This window comes from Giraffa tippelskirchi, chromosome 10 (assembly GCF_054371585.1).
Source record: "Giraffa tippelskirchi isolate mGirTip1 chromosome 10, T2T-mGirTip1v1.2.pri, whole genome shotgun sequence".
Taxonomy (NCBI): domain Eukaryota; kingdom Metazoa; phylum Chordata; class Mammalia; order Artiodactyla; family Giraffidae; genus Giraffa; species Giraffa tippelskirchi.
In genome coordinates, this window is record NC_137284.1 from 151,009,155 (window position 1) to 151,029,206 (window position 20,052).

General features: G+C 36.5%; 1 protein-coding gene across 9 annotated transcripts in view; it reads right to left on the reverse strand.

The window, feature by feature from the left end:
• TPK1 (thiamin pyrophosphokinase 1) overlaps positions 1 to 20,052 on the reverse strand; it is a 559,100-nt gene that overhangs the window by 515,223 nt on the left and 23,825 nt on the right. For all 9 annotated transcript variants that reach the window (XM_081534537.1, XM_081534527.1, XM_081534535.1 and 6 more), the window contains exon 4: positions 12,043 to 12,080. The gene's annotated coding sequence lies outside the window, so the exon portion shown is untranslated. The remainder of the gene's footprint in view (positions 1 to 12,042; positions 12,081 to 20,052) is intronic.

Consider the following 20,052-nt stretch of genomic DNA (forward strand, 5'->3'; position numbering starts at 1 on the left):
GGTATTTTTTCAGATAAAAAGTGATCTGTATCTGAATGTATTTGTTCTCAAGCAACCACTGCCAGAGTCTAATAATGAATAAATCCATGTTCAGACAAAATTATAATAGAACCCTGTGCCTTTAGGCTACTGCATAGATTTTTTTTCTTACCAATATCCTTTTTTAAAAATGATTTGATCAGTTAATTGTCTACCCTTTTCTAGAAATGCTGTAGTTACATACAAGCCATTTCTTCTTCTTCATTTTTTAAAAGTCTAGTGTTGCCTAAGAGACATTTGCAAGAAGGTTTAACATAATTGGGGGCTTTTCTGGTGGCTAAGACAGTAAGGAATCTGCCTGCAACGCAGGAGATCTGAGTTCATTCCCTGGGTTGGGGAATGGCTACACACTCCAATATTCTTGCCTGGAGAATTCCATGGACCTGAAACCTGGCGGGCTGCAGTCCATGGGGTCGCAGAGTTAGATAGGATGGAGTGACTAACACTTCACACTTAACATAATTGTTAAAATTCAGTCATTCATTTAACAAATACATATCAAGGGCCTATTATATTCCAGGGATTCTCTATTTGTAAGAAAGACAAAGAACCTCCCCCCACCCCTTTTTCTGGAGCTTGTACTCCAGAGGTAGAAACATATGACAAATAAGGAAAACATACTTAAACAAAGAAGATACTCTCAGATTCTAACTGTGTGATTTAAGTAAGCAAGGTAATGTAGTAAAGAGGAGGAGAAATAAATGAAAAATCTGCTTTAGATAGCATGTTGAGGGAGGATATCTGAGAATTGACATTAAGATTGAGATGTGTAGGATAAGAAGGAACCAACCAAATGAAGACCTGAGACAAAGGATGATCTGGGAGTATGATGGCAAGTGTGACAGCATGAAATGGGGAAGGATGCACTTTACGAAGAATCCTGTGGCTACAGCTTAGTGAACTATGAGATGAAGTTGGAGACAGAGGCAGAGGAAATACCCTGTAAAACTTTATAGGACATGGAGATGAACTTATATTTTAACTGAAGTGTTGTAGAGGCTATTGGAAAGTTATTTAAAATTTAGGAACTGTAAAATATACTGTTTGTGGTGTACAGTCCTATGGATTTCGGCAAATATATGAAGTCATGTGCTTACCTTCCCAGTCATAAAACAAAACACTTTGTTATCCCCCCAATCCCTCACACCATCCATTTGTGGTCCACTCCTTCCATCTCCTTTACTCTGACAACCACTGATCTGTTTCCCTTCCTATAGTTTTGCCTTTTGCAGAATGCCATGTAAATTTGTTTTGGTTCAGTTAGTTGTGTCCTACTCTTTGAGACCCTATGAGCTGCAGCATGCCAGGCTTCCCCGTCCTTCACTATCTCCCGGAGTTTGCTCAAATTCATGTCTGCTTTTTAATGCTGTCTAGGCTTGTCATAGCTTTTCTTCCAAGGAACAAGTGTCTTAACTTCACAGTTGCGGTGACTGTCTGCAGTGATTTTACAGCCCAAGAAAATAAAGTCTGTTATTGTTTCCATTTTTACCCCATCTATTACCATGAAGTGTTGGGACTAGATGCCATGATCTTAGTTTTTTGAATGCTGAGTTTTAAGCCAGCTTTTTCACTCTCTTTCACTTTCATCAAGAGGCTCTTTAGCACCTCTTCACTTTCTGCCATTAGGGTGGTGTCATATGTGTCTCTGAGGTTATTTATATTTTTCCTGGCAATCTTGATTCGAGCTTGTGCTTCATCCAGCCTGGCAATTTTCATGATGTACTCTGCATATAAGTTAAATAACCATAGTGACAACAAAGAGTGTTGACATACTCCTTTCCCAATTTTCAACCAGTTCGTTGTTCATGTCCATTTCTAACTGTTGCTTCTTGACCTGCATACAGGTTTCTCAGGAGGCAGGTCAGGTGGTCTGCTATTCCCATCTCTGTAAGAATTTTCCATGGTTCGTTGTGATTCACAGAGTCAAAGGCTTTAGCATAGTCGGTGAAGCAGAAGTAGATATTTTTCTGGAATTCTCTTGCATTTCTATGATCCTACGGATGTTGGCTATTTGATCTCTGGTTCCTCTGCCTTTTCTAAATCAAGATTGTACATCTGGAAGTTCTTGTTTTATGTACTGTTGAAGCCTAGCTTGAAAGATTTTGAGCATTACCTTGCTAACATGTGAAATGAGTGCAATTGTGTGGTAGTTTGAACATTTTCTGGCATTGCCCTTCTTTGGGATTGGAATGAAAACTGACATTTTCTAGGTGGCCATTACTGAGTTTTCCAAAGTTGCCGGCATATTGCATGCAAAACTTTCACAGCATCATCTTTTAGGATCTGAAAAAGCTCAACTGGAATTCCATCACCTCCACTAGCTTTGTCTGTAGTAATGCTTCCTAAGGCCCACTTGACTTCACGCTCCAGGATGTCTGGCTCCAGGTGATGCCAGATAAATAGCATTATACAAGATGTAGCCTTTAGATATGACTTATTTTACTTGGCACAATACATTTGAAATTCATCCATATATATGTTGATACTTATTAGGAGGATGTGAGTAAATACAAAAAAATCCAAAGGAAATTTTGTTTGCAGTTGGATTAAAAAAAATCCATGTATTAAAAATTACATCAGCAGTCCTTAGCAAATCTTTCCAGAAGCATCCCATTCCAAACTGAGATTTAAAGGTCAGTCAGTCAGTTCAGTTGCTCAGTCGTGTTCGACTCTTTGTGACCACATGACTGCAGCACGCCAGGCCTCCCTGTCCATCACCAACTCCTGGAGTCTACCCGAACTCATGTCCATCGATTTGGTGATGCCATCCAGCCATCTCATCCTCTGTTGTCCCCTTCTCCTCCTGCCCCCAATCCTTCCCAGCATCAGGGTCTTTTCCAATGAGTCAACTCTTTGCATGAGATGGCCAAAGAATTGGAGCTTCAGCTTCAACATCAATCCTTCCAATGAACACCCAGGACTGATCTCCTTTAGGATGGACCAGTTGGATCTCCGTGTAGTCTAACAGACTCTCAAGAGTCTTCTCCAACACCACAGTTCAAAAGAAACAATTCTTTGGCACTCAGCTTTCTTTACAGTCCAACTCTCACATCCATACATGACCACTGGAAAAACCATAGCCTTGACTAGATGGACCTTTGTTGGCAAAGTAATGTCTCTGCTTTTTAATATGCTGTCTAGGTTGGTCATAACTTTCCTTCCAAGGATTAAGCGTCTTTTAATTTCATGGCTGCAATTACCATCTGCACTGATTTTGGAGCCCAAAAAAATAAAGTCTGACACTGTTTCCACTGTTTTCCCATCTATTTCCCGTGAAGTGATGGGACCAGATGCCATGATCTTAGTTTTCTGAATGCTGAGATTTAAGTCAACTTTTTCACTCTCCTCTTTCATTTTCATCAAGAGGCTTTTTAGTTCCTCTTCACTTTCTGCCATAAGGGTGGTGTCATCTGCATATCTGAGGTTATTGATATTTCTCCTGCCAATCTTGATCCCGGCTTAGGCTTCTTCCAGCCTAGCGTTTCTCATGATGTACTCTGCATATAAGTTAAATAAGCAGGGTGACAATATACAGCCTCGATGCACTCCTTTTCCTATTTGGGACCAGTCTGTTGTTCCATGTCCAGTTCTATTTGTTGCTTCCTGACCTGCATACATGTTTCTCAAGAGACAGGTCAGGTTGTCTGGTATTTTATCTCTTTCAGAATTTTCCACAGTTTATTGTGATCCACATAGTCAAAGGCTTTGGCATAGTCAATAAAGCAGAAATAGATGTTTTTCTGGAACTCTCTTGCTTTTTCGATGATCCAGCGGATGTTAGCAATTTGATCTCTGGTTCCTCTGCCTTTTCTAAAACCGGCTTGAACATCTGGAAGTTCATGGTTCACGTATTGCTGAAACCTGGCTTGGAGAATTTTGAGCATTACTTTACTAGCGTGTGAGATGAGTGCAACTGTGTGGTAGTTTGAGCATTCTTTGGCATTGCCTCTCTTTGGGATTGGAATGAAAACTGACCTTTTCCAGTCCTGTGGCCACTGCTGAGTTTTCCAAATTTGATGACATATTGAGTGCAGCACTTTCACAGCATCATCTTTCAGGATTTGAAATAGCTCAACTGGAATTCCATCATCTCCACTAGTTTTGTTCGTAGTGATGCTTCCTAAGGCCCACTTGACTTCGTATTCCAGGATGTCTGGCTCTAGGTGAGTGATCACACCATCATGATTATCTAGGTCATGAAGATCTTTTTTGCATGGTTCTTCCGTGTATTCTTGTCAACTCTTCTTAATATCTTCTACTTCTGTTAGGTCCATACCATTTCTGTCCTTTATCAAGCCTATCTTCTGATTAACTTATGTGCTTCTTTAAATTCATGAAGAATTAACCTAAACTCAATTCATTGTTAGGGAGATTCAAGAGAGAGGGGACATATGTACACCTATGGTTAATTCATATTGATACAGGACAGAAATCAAACCAATATTGAAAAGCAATCATCAATCAATTAAAAATAAATAGATATTAAAAAAATCATTGTTGGGAAAGTTGATAACTTTTAGAGCTATGTAAGTGTCAAAAGAAAGGAAATAATTATGATAGAATCTAGAAAAAGTACAACTGTTGAGTATGATTATTTTTTAGCATTATTGCACATAGTTTCTTTTATTCTTCCCTTCTTTCCTCCCATCCTTCTTTCCTTGAACCTTCCCTTCCTCTCTTTATTTAATATTCATTAAGAGCAAACTGCATGCCTTATCACATTTACATAAATGTTAGTGTCTTTACCTTCAGAGACCTCATAACTTAGTAGAAAATACAAATGAATGGAAAATGGTAAAATAAAATATGATAAAAATAAACACTCAGAGATGGGCAGGAAGAATATTGGGTAAGGAGGCTTTGGGAAGGTTGTATTCCAATGCAGCTTTGAAGGACATGTAGGAAATATGCAGGAAGGAAAGGTAAGTCTGATCCTTATTATTCTGTCTTGCTCAGAAGATAAGTTTCACTTTCATGATAAGAAAACTAAATTAAAATAATCTTCCTTATTTTCCTGTGTTTTTATTCACTTGTCAGTTTTATTTATTTATTTTTAACATTTTCTTTCTATTCTGGGCAAAGAGATAGAACTAGGATGACTGATCTGAGATGAGGGGACAGAGACTTTTCTTATTACAAATAAATGTGTTCACATTTAAATTTATAAATTTTTTTTGTTTTGTTGAGTCAGTAAGTCTTTGAGGTCTAAATTTTTTGTGGATTAAAATATGGTTTCTATATGAGGAAAACTTCAGGTGAAATTTGGGTACAGATTCAATTCTTTTTTTAAAAAAATTTTTTAAAATAAATTTATTTATTTTAGTTGGGGGCTAATTACTTCACAATATTGTAGTGGTTTTTGCTGTACACTGACATGAATCAGCCATGGGTTTACATGCGTTCCCCCTCTTGGACCCCCCTCCCACCTCCCTTCCCATCCCATCCCTCTGGGTCATCCCATTGCCCCAGCCCTGAGCATTTGTCTCATGCATCGAACATGGAATGGTGTTCTGTTTCACATATGATAATATACATGTTTCAGTGCTATTCTCCCAGAACTCTTGATGGTCAAATGATTCCTTCTATCCCACAAAACCAACTACTTCATAGGCTCTAGCATGATTGCAGAAACCCTTGAGGAAAACATGCCTCCTGCACAGAAGAACAGAACATTTGATCAGCTTGGTTTAAGACACTCTGCTATTCCATCTATAACAGACAAAAAGAAAATGTAATCTTTGCCTAAGAAAGAGAACTGAGAGTTATAGGCTGAAAAAGTCTTGAGGGAGGAAAAAATCTTGTAAACTGAAAATAATTCTATTTAAATCCCATGTTGAACAAGTGAACAGATGTGAGAAAGGGAAGTGTTGAACAGTGAGGTTATGAGAATGAATACTGTATAAGCTTTACTGATTAAAAAGGTAACTCTTCATTTCAACGTACTGGCAGAGCTGAGAATACTATAATTCAAAAAACCTTTTTCAAGAGATTTGGACTTGAGTAAAATATTAAAAACTTTTTCCATTACAGTCCTTCATAAGGGCAAATCGATTCACTGGAATACAACCTCGTATTCCTTGAAGTTTTGATGTCCATTTTATTGGACAAGTGGTCCTCATTTTCCAAGTCTACAAGAACAAATAGCAATCCATCTCCTGTGTGAGGAGAGGCTACATTGTGAAAGAGGCATGTATGAATGCTTCATTACTTTTTTTCTTCTTCAAGCTATGATGAACTATACGAGCATAATTAGTAATTAACATAATACAGAAGAGTGCTTGGTTTACAGTGGTGTTCAAAGGTTTCTAAAGTGCACAAATATGAAAATAAACACCAATAAAACAGGTTTATTTCTTTGGGTTAATTATCATTTTTATCTTCTAGAAACTATCTTTTTATTTAGGTTCATAAAATATTGTTACTTGACAAAAAGTCCAATGTAATATCCTGGAGACTTTATTAGACATTTCATATTATTTAGGTCCTATTGTCTAAAATTATCTTGCATCTAAAATAATTGTTTAAAAAATAAAATATTTTTACTGAAATCCAAAAAAAGGAATATATGTATTATATGTGTATAGCTTATTCACTCTGCTGTACAGCAGAAACACATTTAAAACAACTATACTCCAATAAAATTAACTATATAGATGACTGATTATAATCTTTTCTTAAAGCTCTTTTAGTATATGGTATATCTGTTTTAATTTTGATATATAAAATAATTTTCTACAAATTTTAACATACAAAATGAATTGGCTTTAATTCTTTTATATTTTATTATCTATTATTGCTTGGATTCACTTTTCATTAGATAATTATTGACTGATTCATGTTTTCTACTGCAAATTCTATTACAGGTTGGCCAAGAGTCTGTTTCTTACAGATGGAAACAATAATATTCCATTTACACAGCTGGTCTGAAGATATTTGTATTAGGAGTTCTAATGACTCTTCTTTTCTCTTATCTATCTTACCCTTTTATTTTTTAATTGCAGTTGCTATACAATATTACAGAAGTTACAGGTGTACAATATGGTGATTCATAATTTTTAAAAGCTATACTCCATTTATGTTGGTGTTTTAAGTGGCCAAGTTGTGTCCAACCCTTTTGTGACCCCATGGACCGTAGTTCCCGGTGTTCCTCTGTCCACGGGATTACCCAGGCAAGAATACTGAAGTGGGTTGCCATTTCCTTCTCCAGGGGATCCTCCCGACCCAGGAATGAACCCGAGTCTCCTGCATTGGCAGGCAGATTCTTTATCGCTTAGTCACCAGGGAAGTCCACATTTACAGTTAGTATAAAATACTGGCTATGTGTTTTATATAGTTAGTATAAAATATGGCTATTTTACATATTGTAAAATATGTCCTTGAAGCTTAATTTGCAGCTAACAGCTCGCACCTTCTCAACCCCTACCCCTGCATTACCCCTCCTACCTTCCATCTCCTGACTGGTAACCACTGTTAATTCTCAACATCTGTGAGTAATGACTCTTTTTAAAAATAAAAGCGTTATTGAGTTACAATTCACACACTATAAAATTAATTCTTTTAAAGTGTACCATTCAAAGGTTTAGAATATATTCACAAAATTGTGGATTCTAGATCATAGTTATTACTCCTCTGCACTGCCAAAAATTCATAGCCCTGAATTGTAGCCTGCCAGGATCTTCTGTCCATGCAATTCTCCAGGCAAGAATACTAGAGTGAGTATTCTTCTCCAGGGGATCTTCCCATCCTAGGGATGGAACTTGGGTCTCCTGCATTGCAGGTGGATTTTTTTTCCATCTGAGCCCGCAGGGAAGTCCTTTTTCACTTTCACCACAAAACAATCATACCTATTAGTAGTCACTTTCCATTTTTCCCTACCCCTAGCCCTTGGCAACCATTTTGTCTCAATGGATTTGCCCATTCTTGAAATTTCAGAGAAACTGAATTGTATAATATGTGAAATCTTTTGTGTCTGGCTTCTTTCACTTAGCACAAAGGTTTCAAGATTTATCCATGTTGTAGCATGTGTCAGTACTTTACTCCTCTTTATAGTTGAATAATATTTTGTGATGTGGCATTAACAAGGTGCTACAGGGATTTGTATGAAAGTATAATCTTGTTTCTAAGATGAGAGATATTGGCTATGTTTATATACTATATAATTTTTCCTTGGAGTGGAAGGGGACAATGATATTATGAGGTTTTCAAAGAATCAAAAGTGATGTGACACAGAGCACAGTAGGGGAAATGAGAAAATACTTTATCTGCAAGAGGGTAAACATATCTTGAGGGTGGGAGGGAAACAGCAGAAAATTGAGGTGGTTGTGCCTGATGGTCTTTACATCTCTGTGATATGGGAAGCTTGATGCTTCTCAGAGGATGCAAAAAGGACAGTTGAATATATGAGCTTCATAGGGGAACTTGGAGGGGCTACCTGAGGCTATAATTCATACATTTAGAACAAAACTAATCTGTCTAGTTTTGAGTTTTTATTCAGCAGAGCTCAGCAGCCAAGTATTGGGGCAGATAAGGAATATTACAGAGTTGATTCAATTTTTGTGTCCTGTAGATTTAGAAGTAGTACTGTGGGAAGACTTGATTATAGGAATTTGAGATCCTTGGCAAACAATAATTATGTAGAACTTTATGGGATATAGGCTAAAAGAGAAAGAGTGGAATACAATGGAGAGATACTGATTGAGGAAAAAATGGAGAGTTGATGCACTGGACATGATGCTTTTGAACTGTGATGTTGGAGAAGGCTCTTGAGAGTCCCTTGGATGCAAGGAGATCCAACCAGTCCATCCTAAAGGAGATCAGTCCTGAATAGTCATTGGAAGGACTGATGCTGAAGCTGAAACTCCAATATTTGGCCACCTGATGTGAAGAACTGACTCATTGGAAAAGACTCTGATGCTGGGAAAGATTGAAGGGGGGAGAAGAAGGGGACGACAGAGGATGAGACAATTGGATAGCATCACCGACTCGATGAACATGAGTTTGAGCAAGCTCTGAGAGTTGGTGATGGACAGGGAAGCCTGGCGTGCTGCAGTCCATGCAGCATGTGCAAACAGTGCAAAGAGTCGGACATGACTGAGCAGCTGAACTGAACTGATAGGATTAAAGGATTCATAGGAGTTTGGAGTGATGGCAAGGTCAACCTGGGATCATGGGAATGAATGGAGGGCAAAGTGAATTCTGTTCAGTTAAGAAAACTGAGAGTCATCCAAATGAACATTGAATTTTGGCCATCTCAATAGATGAACAGGATGGATCAGTTGCCAAAGTTATCCTCTGTAGGTTAAGTTCATCAGTTCAGTCGCTCAGCCTTGTCTGACTCTTTGCGACCCCATGGACTGCAGCACGCCAGGCTTCCCTGTCCATCACCAACACCCAGAGCTTGCTCAAACTCATGTCCATGGTGTCAGTGACACCATCCAACCATCTCATCCTCTGTCATCCCCTTCTTCTCCTGCCTTTAATCTTTCCCAGCATCAGGGTCTTTTCCAATGAGTCAGTTCTTTGCATCAGGTGGCCAAAGTATTGGAGTTTCACCTTCAGCATCAGTCCTTCCAATGAATATTCAGGGTTGATTTCCTTTGGGATTGACTGGTTTGATCTTGCAGCCCAAGGGACTCGCAAGAGTCTCTTCCAACACCACAGTTCAAAAGCATCAATTCTTCGGCACTCAGTTTTCTTTATAGTCCAACTCTCAAATTCATACACGACTACTGGAAAAACCATAGTTTGACTAGATGGACCTTTGTCGGCAAAGTAATGTCTCTGCTTTTTAATATGCTGTCTAAGTTGGTCATAACTTTTCTTCCAAGGAGCAAGAGTCTTTTAATTTCATGGCTGCAGTCACCATCTGCAGTGATTTGGGAGCCCAAGAAAATAAAGTCTGTCACTGTTTCCATTGTTTTCCCCATCTATTTGCTATGAAGTTTTGGGACAGGATGACATTATCTTAGTTTTCCTAATGTTGAGTTTTAAGCCAACTTTTTCACTCTCCTCTTTCACTTTCATCAGAGGCTCTTTAGTTCTTTCTGAGTGTTAGAAAAGAGCCCACTTTCAGGCCCTAGAAGGGGCCCCTTCCTGCAACATATCCACCTACTCTACCAAGAAATCAGTGAGACATATGAAATGATGTGTTTGATTGTTCAATTAATGTGAAATAATTTAAAATTCCTTCTGGGTGGTTGAAAGAATAGAAAGGTCACATGACATCTGCTCCAAACTCAGAGCAACAAGGTCTTGATAACTGTTTATTTCAATCTGTGAAAATTCCCAAAGTCTGGAAGTTGAAATTTCCATTGAACTGGGGTTGGCAATAAGTTTCAGAGTTTAAATTAAATTCTTCAAGACTTTGCTGACTCTTAGGACACTGCATCAGTCATTGGGAAATCCAGTTCCACCACTAGATATTACGTATCTTTGTGAACTTTACTTCAGTTCTATTATAAACATCACATACCTCTCTTTTAAATGAGGAACTTGAACCATCTTATTTGTAGGGTCATTGTGTTCTAAATGTTTTAATTCTTTACTGTGGCCACCTGAGGTGAAGAGTTGACTCATTGGAAAAGACCCTAATGCTGGGAAGGATTGGGGGCAGGAGGAGAAGGGGACGACAGAGGATGAGATGGCTGGATGGCATCACTGACTCGATGGGCATGGGCTTGGGTAGACTCCAGGAGTTGGTGATGGACAGGGAGGCCTGGCGTGGTGCGATTCATGGGGTCGCAAAGAGTCGGACACGACTGAGCGACCGAACTGAACTGAAACTTTCTTCAAGCTCAGTAATGAATGCTAGTGAATCTCTGTATGTGGATGAACTGTAAAAGTAACTACTAGAACTGTGTGGCAGTCATTTTACAGGGTGTGGACCAAGAAGAAAAAAGATTGGTCTGCAGAGATAGGAAATAATCAGACATGAAAAAGAAGCCAAGATGAAGTACTTCAATATCTTTTTTTTTAGCTCAAATTTTATCCTGAAAATGGCTATGTTCATGCCCTTATTATTTTTATAATTATTCTTTAAAATATGCTGGAGTTGTTTTCTGACACTGCAATTGAAAAGTCTCAAATAATATATACTTAGATTAAGGGCTTGTCCTGGTTGGAGAAGACAGCAAAAGAGACACTGTTGTCAATTTAAAAGGAGTGAAAGATGAGAGATGGGAAAGACTTCGTTGATGTTAGCTGAGCTGTGAGTGATGATAGTGTTTCTCCATTGGATAGACTGGGAAGTTAGGAAGTAAATTGTAGAGACAGTTGGATAGAAAAGCAAAAACCCAGAACTGGATTTATGACTTTGTGATTCTGCACTCTTCTATCTGCTAATCCTTAATAATCTTAGACTGAATTATAAAGTTCCTGGGTATATAGACAGCATTGAAAACAATGTCTTTAAAAGAAAAAGAAAGCTCCACTCTTTCACTACATGAAAGTGCTTGCTGGAACCTGAATGATGGGTTCTGTTAAGGAACAAAATCCATCAATTAAATCAAATCACCACAGAGTTGAAAGGTGAGTGCATTTTGTATCTATGGGAGTAAAAAAAATAAAGAAAACCCACCAAAGAGTTTTCCATTCATGTCCTCTGTAGATAGAATTTTTAACCTTTGAAATATCTTGTTTCATTTCAGTAGTTATAGAAAGCCATGCATTTTGAAATGAAAGAATTTCCAGTTTACCCCACCATTGTCTTGATTGTCGGAGCTTGAAGTTCTTCTGGAGGGGTGGTCTTTAAAGAGTGAGCACTGTGGCTTTTGTGAACCGGGTCCCCTGCTGGACCCCTGCCTGACTTTCCGTCTCTTATCATCTAATGAGTTGTTCCCAGATGAGAAGGAATCATGGCAACCCTTCAACAGTCAGCAGTACTCTAGCTCACAGAAGGTCTTAGAATGTACAAGCTATTGCTCTTCTAGTGATTACCAGATTCTAGTCTCTAACATCATATGTCACAGAGTATGATGTGGCCAAATATGGTTTATGTTCACTTACCTTTTCCTGATCCATGTTCATTCCTGAATGAGGAGCACCTTTGGAATAAATATGAATAATGTAGTTAATTTATGTTGTGAAAGGCTATCAGTCTTTATGTCTTATAGATTTTCTACTCTTAGAGAGTCTCAATATCTCATCTTATTCAACTCAATGAATAGATCCAATGGTAGGCTCTCATGTAACTCACAAAAGATGGAGCCTTGATTCCTACCATCAAGGAAAACTAGAAAGACTCAAGGAACATAAAATAAGGAGAGAAGATGGAGAATGATCTGAGTGAAGTAAGTACCATTTAATCATCAGAGGTGCACTTCTATGGACCTGAGATGTTATCTGCACATTCTTATAATCTGTGTTTCCATCACTATTTAATACCAAAGGTGTTTGCTCTTCATTGCAGGTCCCTACACAATTTTTAGAACTAAAAAGGGAATAGATTTCTGTTCTTATGTTATAGATCTCATTCCTGCCTGTCTTCAATCTTATGTTTTACTCCTGCCTTGTTGGAATGGTCAAGCTCTGGTCAAACTGATTGGCAACCAAATAGGTAGCATCAGTAGATATTAAGTTTAATTTAAACTGATTTTATCATTAAGAATGACCATGAGGATATCACAGTTTTATTGCCATTTTTAAAGCTATGCAATTTCAAAGTGTAAAATGTTAACCAATCTGATAGTAACTTATTTTAATTTGCATTTCTATAAAGTTAAGATTTTTCACATCTTTTCAAAGGTGTACAGGCCATTTATTTTTCTGTGTTTACTTTTTCATGTTATTTATAATATTTCTTGTTGCTTTTTTGTTTTGTTTATTTGTTTGTAAGTCTTTTATATATTAAGAAATGTATCTATACCTGTCATGTTTGTTACAAATTATTTTTCTAAGTTGTTTTGTCTTTTGACTTATTATGGATATACACTTAGATATAAATCAGTAAAGATTAATATGATAAGATGGTAAGCTAACTGGATAAAAATAACCTTATAAAATTCATTAGGCTTTATCTACATTGGAAATGATTTGTTTGTATTGAAAATGAAAAAATAAAACAATGACAAAACTATACAATGCTGTGGGATAAACTTAAAAAGATATAATTCAGTATTACTGTATAGAAATCTACACATTATACTAAGGGACGTAAGGAGATCTGAACAAAGTTCAAAGCATACCAAGTTGCAGGATGTAAAAAAATCAATTTTTGATTCCTAAATATATACATTTAACAAATTGCCTCTTCATATTATTTTGTTTGTTTGTTCTTGAAATGGAATACCAAATCTAAAATTCAAATGGACAAATACATATTGGATAATAACACCCAAAATTATGAAACAGTCAAATACTGAAAGGCCTATCGTATGTCCCCAAATTCTCTGAAATAAGTATAATGAGAGCAAAGAAATAGATAAATAGGCCAGGAGATAAGAGCATTATCCACAAATATATCCAGTATATACAGAAAAGATATACATGACTAAACATGGTGTTTTAATTCTGTTCTGGAAGAGGGTGATTCATTTAATGTATTGCTGGCAAAAATGGCTCTCCATTTGGAAAAGTACAAGTATAGACTTCTCATCACATTATGGAGAAAGGGAAATGTAGCATAGATAATACCAAACATTAAAGCAAAAAGTTTGCAAGAAAACACAGACAAACATTTAAAAGTCATAGACTGATTCAAGCAAGCAGGAAAAGCAAAAAACTTTACAATGAGAGGCGTATTTGACTATACAATGATTGAAATGTGTGTAAATCCAAAGAAATTTTAAGTAAAGTTAAAAACAATAGTGTTGGGGAAATGTTTACAGTATTATGTCAGATAAAGGTTAATATACAGAATTTACAAAGACCTTCTATGTACTAATAAGAAAAATAGAAGTCAGTCAATTAAAAAAGAGGCTATATATATATATGTATATATATATATTAATAAACAGGCAGCTATGAGGAAATCCAAATGCCAGTAAAACGATTAGTGAAGAGGCTTAACTTGCATTGTAGCAAGTGTAAATTAAAAATATAGATTCTACTTTCTCCCTTTTAGATTGTCAAAAAAATAGAGATAAAAATTACTGCTGTTAAAAACGTGGGCAAAGGCACTTACATAGTACTAGTAGTAGTTGTGGGTTGTCATGTCGTAACAATGAAAATTAGTAAGAAATATGTATATATATATGTACCCTTATGTGATATATATATATATATATACACACACACACATACACTCTTATGTATCTGTGTATGTATGTATGCATGTATGTGTGTGTGAGTATCCATATATTCATTTATATAATGACTATCAGAGATGGGATTGCTATATAAAAGGGTGTATATATATGTATGACATATACATGTGTGTATATATACACACACAGACACACACACACCTTTTAATATAGCAATCCTATTTCTGGTAGTTATTATATAAATGAAAGCACTAGTATATAAATATGTTACCCTATAATATTTATTGCATTATTTTTGTGGTGACAGAAAACTGGAAACAATATCCATTTATATGGAAATAGCTAGAAAACTGTTCAGCATATTTGAGAATCAATTATAATTAACCAGTTTTCTTTTCTGTTTTTGATTTTTGCATTTGTTTGCAGAAGATCATTCTAACCCATCAATGTTGAGGCCATAACAATTGCTTTTCTTCCCCCAGCTTTCTTGAGATATAATAATTGACACTTAATTTCTAAGTATTTCAAACGTTGTTAGCAATTCTATGGGATATTACATAGCTATCATAAAATAAGTCTGATCAATATTTATTGATCTGAAAGGATGCCCATAATAGGAAAAGTCAAGTAACAGAAAAATGGGTATCACATCATCTTGTTACGGTAAAAACAAAAGACAGAAAGAAAACTAGACAGAATTGGGGATGGAGGCCAGGAAAAGACAAGAGAAGCTGAAGAAAGGGAAAATGCTTTAGCCAAATGGAAAAAAAAAGGGTAGAATATTAAGAAGTGGAAATTCTACCTATCTTTACTCCCTTATGTGCCTTTGGACAAAGACTAGAAGGTATAAAATGAGGAAATGGAGAAAGAATGTTAGCATGTTTAAAGCTCTGAGTTTTTGCACACTGAAGATGACAAGTCCATTTGACTTAGTCCAACACTTCTCAAACTTATTTTACTGTAGCATCTTTCAAAAAAAAAAATCAAATAACATTTGGAATCCAGTTGAAGAGCATGCTGCTGAATATGGTGCCCTGGAAAGTGGTGACCATATGATGCTTTCCTACATGCCCAAATCCAAGGAGAAATCCTCAAACTAACAGGTGTTCATTAGTGTCATTTCAGTGACAAGCTTGTGTATACCTTTCAGCCTCAGAGTGACTCTGAGCCCTAACACAAGCCACACATCAGTCGTTTCCAGCAACAGCAGTGCAGCCTGGGGGTCAAGAGCACAGCCTTAGGCTCTTAATCTCTCTAAACGTGTATTTTAGAAATAAAATATTTTTTATGATATAATTAATTCTTTATCTTGTTTTATTTCCTTCTTTTATTATATGCATTTTTATTTACTAGTACAGTTTAAGAGAAACTTCCCTCTGGCATTTTAATCAAATAGAGGTCTTTTTTTCTGATTATGACTCTTAAATTTTTGCTTTCCATTCATAGTACCAGTTTCTTAACTTGCTCTGTTTATTTTATGCAATATTTTCCAAATCAAGATCTTCAAAGAAATCTTCATGTGAATCAATTAAAATATATTTTCTGATTTCTTTGGTCAAATCAAAACATAGTATTATTTTACATTTAATGTTAGATGAGATTATTTTACACAATTTTCAGAGGGGGTTTTATGGGGATTAGTATACACCAGAAGTCACTGAAAGTTTTAGTGTAATGAAAATCAATTTAGTTAGTCCTTTTTTTCCCCAGCTTTATTGAGATATAATTGACATAGAATATTGTTTAAGTTTAGATTGTAAATGTGATGATTTGATAAATGTATATATTGTGAAATAATTACCACAATGAAGTCAGTTAACACATCCATCATCTGACAAAAATGCCCTTTCTTCTTGGTGGGAATATTTGAGATCTACTCTCTTAGTAACTTTCAAAAATAAAATACAGTATTACTAACTATAGTCATTTTATACATTAGATCTGCAGAACTTATTCATCTTAAACTTGGAAGTTTGTACCTTTCCCCCTACTATCTCCCCATTCCTCCCACCCCTAGCCTCTGGCAACCACCAAGATAATCTTTATTTCTATGAGTTTGGCTTTTTAAGATTCCACAAAAAGGGATTTCATATGGTATTTGTTTTCCTCTTTGTTAAGTTCAGTTCAGTTGCTCAGTCATGTCCGACTCTTTGCGACCGCATGGACCGCAGCACGCCAGGCCTCCCTGTCCATCATCAACTCCCGGAGTTTACCCAAACTCATGTCCATGGAGTCAGCGATGCCATCCAACCATCTCATCCTCTGTCGTCCCCTTCTCTCCCTGCCTTCAATCTTTCCCAGCATCAGGGTCTTTTCTAAGGAGTCAGTTCTTCACATCAGGTAGCCAAAGTACTGGAGTTTCAGCTTGAACATCAGTCCTTCCAAGGAACACTCAGCTCTGGTCTCCTTTAGGATGGACTGGCTGGATCTCCTTGCAGTCCAAGGGACTCTCAAGAATCTTCTCCAACACCACAGTTCAAAAGCATCAATTCTTTGGCACTCAGCTTTCTTTATAGTCCAACTCTCACATCCATACATTACCACTGGAAAAACCATGGCCTTGAGTAGATGCATGATGCTCTCAAGGTTCACTTATGTTGCTGCAAATGGCAGGATTTCCTTCCTATTTACAGCTTAACAATACTCAGTTATGCGTACATCACATTTTCCTTATTTCTTCATTCATCTGTCAATGTACATTTAGGTTTCCACATCTTGGCTACTGAGAATAATGTTGCAATGAACATGTGTGCCAACGTTTCTTACAGATAGTGAGACTTCAATTTAACCCAGAAGTAGGATTGTTGGATCTTATGGCAATTGTATTTTTAATTTTTGGAAGAACTTCCATATTATTTTCTATAACATCTGAACCAGTTTACTTTCCTAGTAACAACGAATAAGGGTTCCCTTTCCTTCCTATCCTTGCTAAAACCTGCTTTTTTTTTTTTTTTTTTGGTTTTCATAAAACTATCCTTATAAGTATGAGGGGATACCTCACTGTGGTTTTGATTTGCATTTCAAATCAAATCAGATTTGCATTTGTATCATTTGCATTATGATGTTGAGCACCTTTCATGTACCTACTGGCAATTTATATGTTTTCTTTGGAAAAATGTCTAGTTCTTCTGCCCATTTTTTAATACTTTAAAAAAAATTGTAATATAGTTGGTTAACAATGTTGTAATAATTTCAGGTGTACAGCAAAGTGATTCAGTTATACATATATACGTATCTATTCTTTGTCAAATTCTTTTCCCACTTAGGTTGTTACATAATATTGAGCAGAGTTTCCTGTGCTATACAGTAGGTCCTTGTTGGTTATTCATTTTAAATACAGCAATATGTACATGCCAATCCCAAATGCCCCACCCTTTCAATATCATTTATTGAAGACATCATCCTTTTCCCATTGAGTATCCTTGGCTTCCTTGTTAAATATTACTTGATTGTATTTGTGTGGGTTTATATATGGGCTCTTGATTTTGTCCCATTGGTTTATCTTGCCCAAGTCCATTTTTGTCTATGCCTGTTTTTAATGCCAATATCATGCTGTTTTAATTATTACAGTTTCATAATATAGTTTGAAATCAGGCAATATAATGACTCTACTTTTGTGCTTTCTGAAGATTTCTTTGGTTATTGGGACTTTTATGGTTATGGATGGATTTTAAGATTTTTTTTTTCTATTTCTAGGAAAAAGGGCATTAAATTTTTCACAGAGACTGAATTGAATCTATAGAGTTTTGGGAAGTATGGATATTTAAACTGTTTTCTTTTTCTGATCCTGGGACATGGAATATCTTTCCATTTATTTGGGCTTTTTTCAATTTCTGTCTTACAGTTTTCAGTATACAGACATTTCACCTACTTGGTTAAATTTATTCCTAAGTATTTTATTTTTTAGTATATTGTTGTAAATGGGATTGTTTTTATATTCTTTAATTATATTTCTACAAATCATTAACAGTATATAAATGTGAAACTTATTTTTGTACATTGATTTTGTATCTTTCAACTTTACTGAATTTGTTTATTGGTTTTAACATTTTGTGTGGGGAGTCTTTAGGACTTTTTACATATACTATCACATTATCTGCAAATAGAGATAGTTTTCCTTCTTCCTAATTTAGACCCTTTCAATGTGATTTGACTGTGCATGTCAATGTTAAAAGTGGAAGTAAGTAGGAGAGTACCAGTTTGATCTCAAGAATGGCATGATTTACTATGGCTTGCAAATGCAAACTCAAGAATGCTCTTCACAGTGACACAATTTATGTTCACCTGAATGATATAATTTTAAGGCCTTGGTCATACCCCTCTCACAGAAATAGCCCTCCAAGAGCTCATCATGGATGCCTGACATTCCATTGTTGTCAGATAATCCTTGTAGTTACTAAAATAACAGTTTCTGTTTGAAATACATACACTCTTGAGAAGTCATTTGAATAACTGTAAGGCATTTTAAACTCTGGGAGTTGGTGATGGACAGAGAGGCCTGGCATGCTGCAGTTCATGGGGTCGCAAAGAGTCAGACACGACTGATCGACTGAACTGAACTGAAGGCATTTTTAAATGAGAGACATAAAGATGATAGGTATGGAAAATATAGGAAGGAGGAAAAGAAAGGGAATTTCTACTTGAGAAAGAAGAATCAATAGTAATGCTGTATGCTACCAGATTCTGTAGCTTTAAGAGACCTTGGTCTTTGAGTTACTTCACTAAATGTGACCCTTGATGCTTACCATACTCCTAACTATTTATATTGTTTAAAGCATTTGGAATGCAAAAGAGATGTGTTAATACATGCTGCTGCTGCTGCTAACTCGTTTCAGTTGTTTCCGACTCTGTGCGACCTCATAGACGGCAGCCCACCAGGCTCTGCCATCCCTGGGATTCTCCAGGCAAGAACACTGGAGTGGGTTGCCATTTCCTTCTCCAGTGCGTGAGAGTGAAAAGTGAAAGTGAAGTCGCTCAGTCGTGTCCGACTCTTAGCGACCCCATGGACTGTAGCCTACCAGGCTCCTCCGTCCATGGGATTTTCCAGGCAAGAGTACTGGAGTGGGTTGCCATTACCTTCTCCTGGTCACTCACAAATCCAAAGGTTGGAAAGGTCCAAACTTTCTCCTAAATTCTGTACCTGCATTTCCACAGGTCTTCAAACACCTCTACCAGGATAATGTTCAGATACATTAAACTCAAATTTCCTTTCTCAAACTTTGCATTTCAAATGTCTATTGTAACATTTTAACGTAATACTTGGTTTATATTTCTTGAATTAATGAGTGCAAAACTTTTGTTGAAATTGATTTGCTTGCACCAGAGGTTATTATTGAATGAGTGCAGACCTTAATCACAGATGGTCAGATGTAGAGAAGATCCTCTCCACCGTCTAATTCAACCCACGGTTTTTATTTGAGGAGAAATGGCACACTTGGAGGGGAAGTAAATTTCACCAGGGAGCGGAAGTAGGAACAGAACTCAGGTCTTCTTGACTTTCAGTCACACATACTTTCCAGTTTCAATCCTACATAGTAATTTGGATCATTCGTTGCCTAATTACTTTCTGGTTTAATCCTTCTTTCATACCCAAAGGCATTCTTTAGCTTCACAGCTAATTTATATCAATATCAACTTAAGTTATTAATCCCTTTGCTGATTTTAGATTCAATTAACAGCATGGAGTTTTATTTTTTTGCACTATTTCCCATTTCAGAAAAAGCACAACTGAAACTGTTCAAAATACCCCTTATTTAACATGACACAATTTTTGAATGCCATGTAGTCAGTCAACCATCTCCCTAGGAAATAT